The following is a 14,599-nucleotide window of genomic DNA, read 5'->3' as shown; positions in this document are numbered from 1 at the left end:
ATTCAGATCATAACAATTGGGTTGAGTATCTTAATAAATATATCTATAGGGAGGGCAGTCTAGAGAAAAGTTAAAATTATAAATGGCAAAGAGACAGTGGTTATTCCTCTCAGCCAGAAGAGGGGGTGTTGGTATTTTGTATGTTAGACAAGGTTCATGCCTATCTATGTTTTGTATTTGTCTGGATCCATCATGATCAGAGTAACTCTGTCTGATGTTAACGTTCTATGTAATTATTCATGTTCAAAAAAATAACACCAAAGTCTGACTATAAGTACCAGGCTGGCTCATAGTATTACCAAACTTGCTTATCTTTTCCTCATCCTACATTAATGTCTCTTTCTCACTAAAATAACAGCCCTTTGGATTAAAGGATTATTCATTATTATATCGCCAAGAACTTGCCATGGCACCAGACATGTAATAAAGACACAATGAATAATTGTTAAATTAATATCTATGTCTCCAAAAATGTGACTAGTTTTAAAAATAGATACCTAATATGTAAACTCATTCATTTATTAAATATTCATCTCACCTATCATCATTTACTGTTTTATAGATATAGACAGTGACCAAAGAGTGCATTCTTTACCAAAGATAACTGTTAAATCCAATATAATTTTTCTTTAAAAAAATCACAGTTTAAAATCAAATTTTATTTGAAGGATACAAAATTAATCATAATTTGTGATTAAATTTTTTAGATAGAAGCTTTATAAAGGGAAATTTAAATTCTAATCTCTATTTGCTAATAGGTATCTTTGGCAATGTTTGCATCCACATTGCAATTATAATACTTTCTCCTTGAAGAGTCTAGTAATGACCACAGGTTTTTTTTCTCTCTGGATTCAAGGATACTATTTATGAAAATAGAAGCACAGCATGTCATATCTGGGGTCATGTGCCTGAGCACAAGTTGATGACACTGTGATGACACATTGCGCTAATAAATAACTAAACTGATGTCTCGCCTCTCCCTGGTGCTCCACTGACAGATGAGACTGGGTAGTATATTTTCAAAGCACCATTGTACTAGTGATGCATTGGAACAGAATGCCACCAGAGAGACTTTCCCCCCAAGTGAAATATTGTTCTGTCACAGGCTCTTAGAGATTTAAGCATCCATTTCCAAATCTAGTCCATGAGCCTATTTGAAAAATAAAATCAAAGTTTTTAATTTATTTTTTTAATCTTAATATATCAAAAAATTGCAATGTGTATGATAGCTGAGAGCTCCAGCAATTCAAACTCATAAATAATGTGTTTTCTGTGTATTGTATACATATGAAAAGGTTAGCTTATCTTCTGAGAAAAAAAGCATGAGGCAAAGGGTAGGCATCCTAAACATTAGGCTTTGGGATGTATAGAAGCAGTTTATATAAGTTTAAGAAAAACAAACTCAGAATTACTGCACAGGAGAAGGGACATAGTGAAAATTTTTTGCTTTCAGATAAGTTCTGGAACATTTCCCCCCAAAGCTATACCCTGTGATATCAACTCCACATGTTTATGTGATTATGAACAGAACAGAACACCGTACAGGCTCAACAATAGGAGGGAAATACAGAGGCCGTGAAATATACGATGGCTACCTCAACCTGGGTTATACTTCTCAGAGGTATAGGTTAATCCGACCCCAGGCAACCATCCAGTTTAATCATCTCATCCCAAGAATCATGAAAGTTATGTGAGAATGTGGGGAAGAAAATTAGGGCTGCCGTTACCAGATGTAGAGTTTCTGCCTTATTAAAGAGACACAAGTGGGGCTTGAAATCTATCCATACTCTGCTCACCAAGCCAGCAACCCTAATGGGGAGGAATCAACTCAGACCATGGGGGACTCTTTCTTAAATCTCCAGAATGAGTAATTTTTTGTGTTGCATATCTACAGGGATCACTTTTTTATAATTTGTACCTAGGGGCCAGAATATGCTTCTAGAGTACATGGAAAAGAAGGAAAATAGTCAGATGAAATTATATTAACATTTGATCTTTTTATAGGTAAAAATAATTTCAAGAAGATATAACTGGTCCAGTGTAGGTACCAGGTGCTATAGATTGGTGACACTTCAGAACGCAGATTTTTTACCAGTTATAAATGGATTGGTTAGATCAAGGCCTCAGAAATATTCATCCCTGACTCTTTGATACTCTGGATCATCTTCCAGACTTTAATTCATTAAACACTTAACTTTTATTTGGTGCATTCTAGATCCTTGCTGAGCTGGCTAATGCTCCTAAATAACAGACCCATATTTTCTCCTGCACTTATGAAATCATGAATAACATTCACCATCTGTAAGAATGGGATAGAATTTCCTATCAAAATGATACAGACCTTACAGCTGAAGCCAAGTCTTAGAGTCCCCTAGCTTTGCCAAAAATTATCCATATTTTTATCTAAATGCTGGATATTTTAGGGTTCCCGGGGGGAAAGAGAGTGCTGTGGATACCAAAAGGATAATTGGAAGATTATGCATATGATTATATACCAGCCAGTATGGGTATATGGGTATTTTATTTATTTATTTATTTTTGCACATTTAGCAACATTTATCTCAGGGCATGTGGACTGAATATCAATCGTGAATAGAACTGACTTTGTGCTTCTACCCAAGATCCTTCCATTGGTGGTTTACCCCCAACTTTTGTTGCTATTCCATTAACCTCCAGTTATGCCTCCCTGTCAGGTCAAGTGTTGCATTTTCTAAAGTGAATAAATCACTATTACTGCCATAATTAAAAATTACATTTTTTGGCTTAGTGTAGTTTATTTTGAAATTGTTTACTTTGCAACTGAAAGAATACTAACATAACTTTGTATATTCTCAGCTTCTTGTTAGAAGAAACAAGAATGATATATGTTATTTATATCTTCAATCTCTAAATATCCACATATTAACTGATTTCTTACCAAAAAATTCAAATTGTCCTGTCCTAAAAATCCCTAGCCCAAGCCTGTTTCCCTTGATCTTTTTATTATGTTAAACACCAGATTTCCTGAAAGCAGAGTCTTTACTCTAGTTCCTCATATTATTTCATTTACAAATTAACTGTAATATGAATTTCAACCTACTAATAACATCCAACCGTCTAATAAGTAGGTTCCCACTAAGATAATTACTTACCTTCAAGGTTCCAAAGCAATGGTTTATTTTCTTCTACCTCCCTTAGAACATTCTTTCTAAGAACACTTTCCCCCTTCCTGCTCTCTGTATTTTGACATTCTCTTATATTTTCATTTGATCTTTTTCTTTTCTAATTTTATATTCTTTTGGGGGAAATTCATTATATTCATGTGATATATTATTCTAGAAATTTATTTCCAACTCTGATTCATGATTTACAAAGCTATAGTTTTGGTTCCTTACTAAACATCCTTCCCACATGCCAGAGTTACCTAGAGTGAAATATCCTTCAAATCTAAATTCTTTATCATTACTCCTCAAAACGAACTTGATTCTACCTCTTCTTTCAAATAGATTTTATGTGACTTTTATCCACTTGGAATCACTTGCCCTCCATCCATGTAACATTCAAAGCTAGCAAAATACTGTCTCTCTTCCTGAATCCAGCAGCTAAAGACGTCATTTCCACTGCTCCTGCTGACCTTGTATGGTATATATATTTTTAATCATCTTAAGACTTTCTACTCTAGAGTTTGTTACCTTTAACTGATTTAACACCACTTATACTGCAGTTTGGACCACATCAATACCCTCCTTAAATATTCTTTCAAATCTTGTCCATATGTAACCTTATTAAAGATCTGTTCACATCTCCTTAAAAATAATTACTCTTTGTCCCTGTCCCCTTCCCTTTAAACACATAAAAACTATCTTATATACTATTGTCTCATCATCTAATCTAGTTATTTGCAGAGTAGGGTTCCTCTAATGAATTGAAAAGGATCATATGCTAGTATTTCTCTACTACTACTCTTGGCATGAGATTTAGAACACCCCTTGGGCACTTGATTCACCCTGTAACCTCAATGTGTTTTCCATATTGATTTTTAAACTTTAGATTCTGTTACCATTCTTGCCCTCTTTGACAGAGCAAACAAATCAGGAAAGCGGAAAATCATATATAATTAAAATTGTTAGAAGGTATTATTGAAAATGTAGAAGTTATTTTTTCAAAAAGCAGTAATAAAATCAGCGTAGAAATATGATTCCTATTTAAGAAACAGCAAATAAAAAGGAAAAGAAAAAAAAATAGATCTATACCACTTTTAAATTATTATTTAGAAGTAAATACATCCAGAATAAACAGAATTCAACTTACAAGTTTTTGGTGGTTTGAAATTGTATTGCATCATTTCACAGGAAAATGAGAACCTATAAATTTAATACATAATTTACTACCCTCACTTCTATTTATATTTGGAACCTTAGAGTACATACCATCTATTTGTAAGAAAGCTAGGCTACTTGTTAAGATTCTTACATTCCCTAAGGAAAAGAGTAGATATGTGGTATTATTCGACTTAGTTTATGTGTTAAATAATAGATATGGAAACTGAAGTACTCTTAGGATACCACTTACATATGAAAATTGATATATGTACACAAACAACTTACTGTATTTCCTGAATTGCCTCAAACCAATCACACATGAAAATTTTCTGAAGACTGAATTTTTTAGTTTTCACCCAGATGCATTACTACTGACACTGGAAATAGGGTTTCCATGCCTCAAATTAGTGAGTCTTGGGTGTACAATTAAAGAGCTAATCAAGGGAGTGTCTATTATTTCCAATAGAGGCTTCTACCTACTGTGCTAAACCTGCTTTATCTTTTGTAAAACAGTCTTATTTTTTTCCCTCCATTAGCCTCCATTTCTACATAGGTATCATCTGTGATGTCATGAAATGTCTGCTATGGAAAAAAAAAGTGTCTTATATTTGGGGTTTAGAGGTGTAGTCTCTAGGTACAGCCTGACTGGTATTAGACTTATCCTCACAAAAATTAACTGAAAACATAGGATCACCAGATAAATAGAAAATAAGAATGCTTCACTGGTACAAAAGTTTGCTTTATATATATTTTCCATTAATCAAATCTGTATGGCTTATTAATTTTTTTCATTGAAAGATGGAATAAACATTAAAATGATTTATTTTTTGATCATAGAAATGAAATTGCATACGTAATAAAAACACACCCTACAAAGTCTAGGACCATATGGTTTCACAGACAAATTCTACCAAACATAAAAAGATGAACTTATACCTATCCTTCTTAAACTTTTACAAAAGTTTGAAGATAAAGAAATAATCCCAAAGACATTCTATGAAACCATCATCACCCTAATATCAAAATCAAAGATACTACCAAAAAAGGAAATTATAGGCCAATGTCTTTGATGAATACGGAAGCAAACATTCTCCACAAAATTTTAGCCAATGAAATCCAATAACATATAAAAAATATCATACACCATGTCCAAGTGGGTATTATCCTAAGTCCACAAGGATAGTTCAACATACACAAATCAACCAACATCACATTAACAAAGGAAAAGTCCAAAACCACATGATCATCTCAACAGATGCGGAAAAAAAATTGCAGAATCCAACATCCATTTATGACAAAAAAATCTTTCCAAAGTGAGCATAAGGGAACATACCTTAACATAATAAAAGCCATTTGGGACAAACCCATGGCCAATATAATACTCAATGGAGAAAAACTAAAAGCCTTCCTGCTAAAATCTGGAACAGACAAGGATTCCCAGTCTCACCACATTTATTCAGCATAGTAATAGAAGTCCTAGCCACAGCAATCAGATGAACAAAAGAAATAAAATGTGTCCAAATTGGAAGCAAAGAGGTAAAAATTTCACTATATGCCAATGACATGATACTATGTATTGAAAACCCTAGGAACTCCACACAAAAATATTCAAACTGATCAACAAATTCAGCAAAGTAGCAGGATACAAGATTAACATTCAGAAATCAGTCACATTTTTGTTTACTAACAATGAAATATTAGAAAAGGAATATAAAGATAAAATACCTTTTAAAATTGCACCCCCAAAATTAAATACCTAGGAATAAACCTGACCAAGGAGGTAAAAGACTGATATGTTGTGAACTATAAAACATTAATCAAGGAAATTAAAGAGGATTCAAAGAACTGGAAAGATATCCCATGTTCCTGGATTGGAAGAATTTATATCATTAAAATTCCCATACTACCCAAAGCAATGTACAGATTTAATGTGATCCTGATCAAATTACCCATGACATTTCTCACAGGACTAGAACAAACAATCCAAAAATTTACATGAAACCACAAAGGACACAGAATTGCCAAAGCAATCCTGAGGAACAACAAAATAAGCAGGAGGCATAACTCTCCTAAACTTCAGGCAAAATTACAAAGCCACAGTAATCAAGACAGTGTGGTACTAGCACCAAAACAGATGTATGGACCAATGGAACAGAATAGAGAGCCCAGAAATAAACCAAGACACCTATGGTCAAGTAATCTTCAACAAAGGAGGCAAGAATATAATTGGAGAAAAGATAGTGTCTTCAGCAAATAGTGCTGGGAAAACTGGATAGCTGCTTGTAAATCAATGACACTGGGACACACCCTCACGCCACGCACAAAAATAAATGCAAAATGGCTTAAGGACTTAAACAGAAGATAAGACACCATCAAACTCCTAGAAGAGAATATAGGCAAAACATTTTCTGACATCAACCATACAAATGTTTTCTAAGGTCAGTCTCCTAAGGCAATAAAAACAAAAACAAAAATAAACCAATGGGACCTAATCAAACTTACAAGCTTTTGCACAGTAAAGGAAGCAATAAAAAAATTCAAAAAGACAACCTACAGAATGGGATAAAATAGTTGCAAACAAAAGTCACCTACAAGGGCTTAATCTCCAAAATATACAAACAACTCAACAACTCAACAGCAAAAAAACTCAAACAACCCAACTGAAAAACGGGCAGAAGACTTATGTAGACATTTCTCCAAAGAAATATGAATGGCCAACAGGCATATGAAAAAATGCTCAACATCATGAATTATTAGAGAAATGAAAATCAAAACTACAATGAGGTACCACCTCACACCAGTCAGAATGGCCATCATTAACAAGTCAACAAATAACAAATGCCGGAGGAAGGGGGGAGATAAGGGAACACTCCTGTACTGTTGGTGGTATAACCGCTATGAAAAACAGTATGGAGATACCTCAGAAACTAAATATAGAACTACCATATGATCCAGGAATCCCAGTCCTAGGCATATATTCAGACAAAACTTTCATTGAAAAAGATACCTGCACCCCTATGTTCATTACAGCACTATTCAAAATAGCTAAGACATGGAAACAACCTAAATGTCCAAAGTCAGATGAATGAATTAAGATGTGGTACAAGTACACAATGGAATACTACTCAGCCATAAAAAAGAACAAAATAATGCCATTTGCAGCAACATGGATGGAACTAGTGATTCTCATACTAAGTCAGTCAGAATGAGACAGATACTATATGATATCGCTTATATGTGGAATCTAAAATATGGCACAGATGAACCTATCTACAGAACAGAAACAGACTCATAGACATGGAGAGTAGACTTGTGGCTGCCAAGGAGGAGGAGGAGATGGAGAGTGGGATGGATTGAGAGTTTGGGTTAATAGATGCAAGCTGTTAGTTACATTTAGAATGCATAAGCAATGAAGTCCTGCTCTATAGCACAGGGAACTATGTCCAATCACTTGTAATGGAACATGGTGGAAGATAATATGAGAAAGAGAGTGTGTTTCAATATATGACTGGGTCGCTTTGCTATAAAGCAGAAATTGACAGAACACTGTAAATCAACTAAAATAAAAAATTTTAAAAATAAACTTGTCAAAGAATTTTAATAAAAATTACTATTTTATCACAAGTAATAATATTCATAGTTAGAAAAATTAGGCATTGTGGTTAAACAAGAAGTTAATTAAATATATTTACCAAATATACATGAAATAAACTGCATCAGAACAAATACAGATTTTTTAAGCCTATTTTTTCCTATAACAATACATGTAATCAAGTCAATTTATCTTCATTTAAAACAATGTTTTAAAAGGATTATTTGGGGATAAAAATGTAATTATGTTAAAACTCCTGAAAAACCTGACGTAGTGTATAATAGTCCTTTCTACCGAAATGAAGGTTTTATTCTAGTTAGGTGGAATTTGATACTTAAAATTCATGATTCAGATATAAATTTCTTATTTGGAAATGTATTTCTGATTACTTCAAGAAAAAAAAAATGACTTCAAGGAACTAACCCCACAAAGGGCATATATTATGCAGTCTTTGACTATCTGTTCCCCTTGGTAGATATCAGTGAAGCTCCATGCTACTCCGTAGTGGCAGGCATTTGCCATAGGCTCAGCAGCTACTATGTGTGAATTGTGAAGAGGCAAAATTTTGAATACACTAAAAGCTCAGTTTTATGCCTAAATTTTAACTAGTCATTCAGAACTTTGGGGAAAAAATATTACTTGCCAGATACCTATTTATTTGGGTAATATGTGAATGAACGCACACACACACACACACACACACACACACACACACACACACACACACACACAGAATACTAAAGACTTGGTAGATATTTTAATTGACCCTATTGGTAATTTCAAGTGTTCCAACATTTCCCTCATTGTTTCCAACAACTTTTCTCTCTAGTAAAACAAAGCAGTCCTTGTAAGCAAAATTTATTTGGCTAGGTAAAATAAATTTGTCAAAATTTATTTGACCAATCTAACACAAATACTGGTGACTGGTTAGTAGCCAATCATTTTAGTTGCACGGTACTTCTGGAGGAAAAAAGGGATCTTTCTTTTCTCCTTCAGAAAAAGTGGTCACACATAATCAAGTCATCTTCTTAAAAAATGCAAATATCTGCACAAAATTAGGAGAAGCTGCTAAAAGTCAATGCATTTCACAAGATTTCTGACTCCTTGGTATCATTAAAAGAAGTAAGCTATTAATTTGTTTTCTATATTATTCAAAATATACCAGCTATGTAATTTTATATAGCTCTAGGTCACTGGATCATTCCCTTATATTTAAATTCCTCCAATAACATAAAAGCAACTATATATATAAGCTTTTAATTGAAAGTCAACTCCTTTTTCATATCAATGTGTTCATATGCTTAGCTACTTAAAAAAAAATTATCCATCCTACAAATACATCTTGAGTGGTAACTATATGCCAGCCATTGTTCACTGTTCTTAGTGAAAGAGTAATGGACAAATGGCCAAGACAGCTTGGCCTTAATCATCTCCCTCAGCTAGAATAAATCTTAGACAGGATCCTGACCACAGGCCCCTGACTTCTCTTTTCTTAGAACACTTACTTCAGAAAACTTGCAAATATAAATCCTTCCTCTGCCCCTTTGAGATGTAAAATTTTTAAAAGTCTCTTGCCATTTTCATAATTCAGGACTGTCTTTTTCTAGGACCTGGAAGCCATCCCTCAGAAATGCTATCTTCAAAGAATACAACACCCCTACCTCCTAGTTTCTGTGGCATTGTAGGGCCTAACTTCAGGAAGCCTCCACTAGCAAGAAGAGATGGCCTAATCAGACTGACCAATTTCTCCTCTAGTGTCTTCCAAACTTCTCCACCAGCTCACCCCATCTATCAGAAGTTCTTCTTCCTTAAAAAGTGTCTTGTTTTTGTTTCAGCGGACTTAATGTTATGGAGAAACTAAGAGTGATAATAGAAGCCTTTGTCCAAACATAAAACAGATAGGGCAACTTAACATGAAAAACTGAGGGAGGTATAAGAAGGATATAAAGGCCTATTTTGAAATTGTGGTAGACGGGAACCACAATAGATAGTGCAGAACCTGAAGTGACTGGCAGCTATGCTGTGTAACAGCTTGCAGTCCCCATGGACAAAGATAGTAATGGTAATTAGCATCCAGGAAAGAGAGGGAGAGAGAGTGCATTAATTTCTTTCATTCAATACTCCAATGTCCCTTTAGGGTATAGAAAGGAGACATAAGATCTCTCTTTCAGGAATTTTCATCCATTCCAAGTCACAAAATTCTTCTCCCATGCACTGCATATTCAGGAGCATACTCTGCTATTCATAACTCTTCAAGATGATGCCCAAACATTGTGTTTATGATTATTATAATAATGAACATATTTTTATACACTAATACATTGTCTTCCATTTAATAAGCAAACAGACATCTCTCCCCTAACTTCTCAGGTCAAGTGACATAGCCTCAAAGAAATGTAAGCACTTTAATAAACATATACTGGAAAGGGGATATAAATATTATAATAGTGTACATTGAGTTAAATAAATTATACAAAATAAATATTGTTGATCAACTGCATGAAGTATTCCAACAGGGCTTTACAGACTTCTGGCTTTCTCTTGAGTTTGGCCAGTGGAGTAGGAAGCTATTAAAAATATCTTGAGGAGTTCCCGTCGTGGCGCAGTGGTTAACGAATCCGACTAGGAACCATGAGGTTGCGGGTTCGGCCCCTGCCCTTGCTCAGTGGGCTAACGATCCGGCGTTGCCGTGAGCTGTGGTGTAGGCTGCAGACGCGGCTCAGATCCCGCATTGCTGTGGCTCTGGCGTAGGCCGGTGGCTACAGCTCCGATTCAACCCCTAGTCTGGGAATCTCCATGTGCCACGGGAGCGGCCCAAGAAATAGCAACAACAACAACAACAACAACAAAAATATCTTGAAAAAAAATTAGGTTGTATTTGTGGTGTATTTGTGTATTTGTAAATATAAACCCAGTAATAGCATCCAGGGTAAAACTGAGAACAGACAGGTAAGTTAGGAGACTATAGTAATAGTCCACTTGAAAAGTAATGACACTTAGTCATCATGAACTTTTACTAAATATCTTAGTCAGTCTTGCATTTCTATCCTCTGTGCCAGGTAGTCTGCAATTTCCCTATGACTTTAAATAACATCCACACCTATTCATACATGGCCCAGGCCTCTCCTCAAAATTGCTAAATTGAGTATCAAAATGCTTATTTGGTCCTCTTAGCTCTTTCACAAGCATTTCCAACTATATACATGCGAGTGAACACTCAATTCCTATGAATAGCTGCACCCTGACATTGAAACTTTCTCACCTCCACAGTCTTGATGTTCCCCAAATAACCTATGCATATACCCATGGCTTGAAACATGCTTTAAATGTGCATTTGGAAGAATTAATTGCAGTGACATAAGAGAAAATCAGGATCCTAAGTAAATTATTTCACTTTTTCTTGTAAAGACCTTCATACCTCACCATGCACTTCAAATGCTCTGTCTTTTGAAAAACATTAGAAAAATTTCCCTACCTCCAAAGGAATAGGCTTTGGTTGATCCTATCCAAATCCTTAACATTTCCACTGTAGCTCTGTGGATTTCTGAACCTTCATGGTGCTAAATAAAACTATAATCTACTCACATTTGGGAACACTGGCAATCAGTACACAGTATTTAGTAATTTAACAAGTATTTTAAGTTATCAAGCCACTACTACGGGCTTATAACTGTGCTTAACACTAGAGTTAGAAGAGTAAGCAATCCAGACCTGTTTCATGCAATCACAGCACTTAGAGCAGATGAATGGTGAAAAAAAATAAGGAAATAATTTAATATGCAATGTTTATTTATATGGTCATTTTGGAAAAGCATTCAGTATGTAAATCCCGAAACTATTCCAGTTTTCATAGGGTTTAAATGAATCATATTCCTAATGTACTCATATTTTGCATTCCTCAGTGGGTCATTAGCATGGCTTATATTTATTAAAACAAAGATGACGAAAAACAAATTGAATCTGGATTTTGAGAACTTCTAATTTACATAGTATCACTATGCTTCTCTACATTTACATTGAGATGAACCTCTGCCAATATCACTTAAACTCAAAATTCACAATCTTTCTAAGGCTAAGTCCCAAATTGATAGGAGGATGATATTTTTATCCTATCTTTCCTTCCCTCTCCATAGTCATATTATCTAAAATAAGAATGTGCTGTGTCTTCCTGTAGAGATTTTATTTGATATGGTTTTATATCAGTATCTTTTTAAAAAGTTTAAGAAGTAAAAGGAAAATTAGTACTTAACAAAAAACTGAACTAAATACAGACTTAATGTTTATACTTTTAAGAGAGTAACCCCCACTCCTCCCCCCCAAAAAAATATCAAAGCAGATTTAGATGTGAAGGATTTTTTTTAAAGGACTTTTAAAGTAATAGCTGGAATTGAAAGCTTGAGAGAAAAAGCTGAAAGCATCCACATGTCACTGAATTGGGCTTTCATAAATTCCAAAGCTCACCACGAAGGCACCATTGTTTCCATATATTATTACAATTTATTCCTTTGTTGTTAGAAAAACAACATACCCATAGCCTTGAGAGTCTGCAAGCTATGAGAGTCTGAGAGCCTAGGGTTACTGAAACATCACACATGTTGAGGACCACACAGCTGGTGGAAATTCAAAATTACTAATTCTGAATTCCATAAAGTGCTCTTACTGCCACAAAATGACTAGATCCCATATGTGTATATAATTTATCATAATATAAGAATTTATGTTACTAATTTACTTTTCTGTTAAGAATTTAAAAATGCCTTAATAACAAATGAAGTCTATTTACATAATATTGATGGGGGATTAAATTACAGATTAGGATAAACTTTTGCTATTATTACAAGGTTTTCATTTTTCTCCAAGATTAGAATAAAAATATATTTATAAATTAATTGGAACAACCCACATACATTAACAAATTAACACAATAAGAAACAGGTCGCTGCTTCAGACGAGATGAAGTAATATAGACCATAATTTCCTTTCTGTCTTAGATAACTAGAAAACTGAACAAAACTTATAAAAGAGCAGACAACAGTCAGTGTAGGTCTGAATGTCTAATAGAAGAAAGGCAAACAAAATGAATCCTGTGTGTGCACCAGCTTCCAAAAAGATATTTCAAGATTGCAGCACCAACAACTGGAAAAGATGCAAACAGGAGCACAGAGGAATTCATGATTGGAGAAGCCGGACATAAGAACTTAAGGAAGCCAAGGCAGCAAAAATTGGGTCCAAAAAGTCTCCCAAATTAAGTACTGGCATGGAGAGTAGTGGAAATCTTCAGAGTCCTCTCAGTCTTGATCTACACATAATCTCCAACTAGAGTGAAGTCAGGTCATAAAGATGATGATCAGCACATTACAAATCATTATATTTTAAAGTCTTTGTAGTTGTTTGAAGCAAATGTACTGAAATTAAATTCACTGGACAACCAAGTAAAGTGAATAATATTCTTGGTAAAGTGGATTTCTTTACTAGATTCTTAATATAAAAAAAATACCAAGCAAAACAAGATAAAAAATTGTTTATAGACCAGAAAATACCTTATATCAGAACAACAAATACTAACATCTTTCTTTTAATTAAAATATTTCATTTCTATTTTGCATAGTAGCAAAAATAGATTCACATATTAATGATATAAAACATATCACTGTTCTGAAGAATTTTTTTTTCCTCTATATTTAGGTGTTAAAATTAACTTCTATGACATAAGGTGATATGCTAAATATCTGAAAAGTTTAGCATTAGAAAAAAACAAAACAAAACATGAAGCTTAAATTAACTACTGTGGTACCTTTGTCATGCCCGTTAATCAGATTCCATGAGTTTTACTGTTTGGGTGGAAGAGAAAGCTAATACAACAAGGCAATACCTAGAGGTGCAATGATGTTCATCCCAACTCAATATATTTTGTATGTGTGGCCATTTATCTCCATGTAATTAAAACATATTAAAGGACAGAGATGGAACTTAAATACTTCCCAAAAGATACATAACATTTTCTGCTTTATGCCAGAAACTTAGAGCGCAGAGTGACAGAAATCTACCTCAGCAGCTTGAAATCTCAAAAATACAAGTTAAATTTAAAACCTGTTTAGAAACTATGGAAGAAAATGTTTGGAAGAGAAGGAGAAGGAGGAGGAGAAAGAGACAGAGGAGAAGCAGAAGTAGAAACAGCAGCTCAAAAGACAAATGACACACAAGGAAATGCCTGCATCTTTAAGACAACAATAAAGAAAACGATATATATGTCTAATATCTAAAAAGGACTTAGAAATTGATCCCATAAAAAATATGGACAGAGAATAAAAACAGGTATTCACAGAGAAAAGCACTATGTGTTTAGACATAAAAAGATGTTCAATCCTTATGTTAGAGTTAGTTTCCTTGGTTTGCATCTATCTGGAGCAAAGCACTGGAGCAGCAGACATTCTACATATTTGTTAAAGTGAAAGAGAGCGTATGCAGTTTAAAAAAGAGGGTCTGACTTACTCTACAACTGTTTTCATACCCTACAATGCATACCTGAGTGGAGATCCAATTTTTGCTGCACCAGTCCCCTCTGCCATGAGTAAGGGCAGAGTGCTGTTTGATCTCATATGGGGCATATTTGATCTTCTGATTGGTCTTGGGCAGGACACCTTTTTTGCATAGGAAACAGGTTATACAGTGGTGGGTGAGGAATGGGCCACATTCCTTCTCTGGC

Source organism: Sus scrofa, chromosome 14 (assembly GCF_054392235.1).
Source record: "Sus scrofa isolate SSC_HxYL_T2T_F1_AM1 chromosome 14, Sscrofa_HxYL_maternal_Yorkshire_Landrace_v2.0, whole genome shotgun sequence".
NCBI classification, from domain to species: domain Eukaryota; kingdom Metazoa; phylum Chordata; class Mammalia; order Artiodactyla; family Suidae; genus Sus; species Sus scrofa.
This window is presented reverse-complemented; position numbering follows the sequence as displayed.